Source organism: Trachymyrmex septentrionalis, unplaced genomic scaffold (assembly GCF_001594115.1).
Source record: "Trachymyrmex septentrionalis isolate Tsep2-gDNA-1 unplaced genomic scaffold, Tsep1.0 scaffold172, whole genome shotgun sequence".
In the NCBI taxonomy this organism is placed as follows: domain Eukaryota; kingdom Metazoa; phylum Arthropoda; class Insecta; order Hymenoptera; family Formicidae; genus Trachymyrmex; species Trachymyrmex septentrionalis.
Window position 1 is genome coordinate 1,171,985 of NW_017304887.1, and position 1,943 is coordinate 1,173,927.

A 1,943-nucleotide genomic window follows, 5' to 3' on the forward strand; every position below is an offset into this window, starting at 1 on the left:
TCTCTCTCTCTCTCTTTCTCTGTATGTGTTAAGTTACAATTACATTCAATCCATCAACGCAGTTTATCAAACGTTGCAAACATTTATTTAACAAGATTTATCGAAATTAAAAAAAACATATCGACTCGTAAAATGTGCTATCCGTATTTTATTATCTGTGACGACACTTCGATTGTAAATATTGGCATTTTCGAAAATAGTAAGCTAAAACATTTTGTTTATATACCACAAAATAAGTTTCAAAATGTTTATCACAAAAACGTAGATTTGTTTTTAAATTTTCTCGATGTTGGGTCAATAAAGTATAATTTTTGCAAATATATATATAAAGAATAAGTTTAAATTAAAATTTTATTTCATCGACTTCCTTTACTTTTACTATATCTATTCATATTTCCGTAAATGTTTTTAATTAAAACAAACTTATTGATCCGTAATAATCCAGATTCGTAAAATTAATCTTACATTTGTAAAAAGTATGCATAAAATGTTTATATTATAAACGCTAAATGTTGTATTTCATTAATAATTCGCATTATTAATTGAAAATTAAATTTAATATAACAATTTGTGTAATATTAATATTGCATATTTCCGTAAATATGCAATTGAAAATCATCTACATTGCACTCAAAAAATTAATGTAAAATCAGTGTCATCGATGTTATTTATGTAACAAATTATAATGTTGATGTTTAATATATTATAATATTATAAGTGAAGGCATATTATAATATTATTTAAAAAGTGAGTAAATGAGAGAGAGAAAGAGAGAGAATATGCTACACATCTCTCAATATTCAGATCCATTATCAGACGTAATTTTGATTACAATTTTAATTGCATAAAACGCTAAGCATGCGTCCTGTAAGATTCACACAGAAACGATATTTCGCGTGATACATATAACTCAATTGCAGATCCTCGATTAGGTAAATTGTACGTAATTAAGTACGCGGCGAGAGTGAACGCGTCGTCAGAGTTCCAACGAATTGCTCAGCAAACCGACGCGACGTCGCGCGCGCCGCTGCAACAGCCGGCTCTGTGTAAATGAGGACATTATTGCGATTAATAATTTTTCGGAATTAATTATCGCGCACCGGAGTTCGGGCGGCGCGCGCGTAACCGGCGGCGATGATTGATGGGAGCTCCATTATGAATCGCGCTGTGAAATTAATCGCTTCCTCCACCTCGTCCCCATCCCCCGTGCACGCTAGCAGCTAGCACTCGCGCCCGCCCGCTCCCTTGACCGCGCGACGGATTACGAATGGACCGATGATGAATACGCGATTTCCAGGTTCGCCCACGGGGCCTACCCATATCGCTGGCACGCACCTGCCTTCCGGTGCAGACGCAGTTTTTTCTGCACTCATTAAATATTCATTATAACTGCACCGCGTGCGGTTTCGCCGCCGCAGTTTTTAGCCGTACGCCCTAATTCTCGCGCGTAGTATTATTCTCAAATTTCAACATGTACGCGTTTTGACGTGTATCGCACGTTAGAATTTCCCCTGGAGGATCGCATACGATATTCTTCAACTCTGGGCTATCCCTCGTTTATTTAACTAAATCAGAACTGGAGTTCTGGTTCTCCTCTTATTAGTACTCTAACTGTTTGCTGCTTTATCATAATTCATATTAGACGTGAAAAAGGAGAAAATGTCGGAAAAATTTTTGTTGAATATAAATTAATTCCAAATTAACGAAACCGTGACCTGAAGGCGACGTCGGAAGCTCTAGGGCAATCTGTGTAGGTGGAGGTGAAGGGGTGGTATGGCATTGCAACGCAAGGGGGTTGGTCGAGCTCATCCAAAAGCACCAGGAGATGCACAGGGCGGTTAGGCAATTTTACGCTCTCCCAGTTACAAAAACCATTTACGCTTAAATGCCCTCGCGTCCCCCAAAGTTCCACTATCTCTTTCTCACTCTCTCTCTCTCTCTCT

The 1,943-nt window shown here is 37.7% G+C and overlaps 1 protein-coding gene across 3 annotated transcripts in view; it reads right to left on the reverse strand.

Annotated features, from left to right (window-relative positions):
* LOC108746488 (RNA-binding protein Musashi homolog Rbp6) overlaps positions 1–1,943 on the reverse strand; it is a 448,396-nt gene that overhangs the window by 371,119 nt on the left and 75,334 nt on the right. The window lies entirely within an intron of this gene.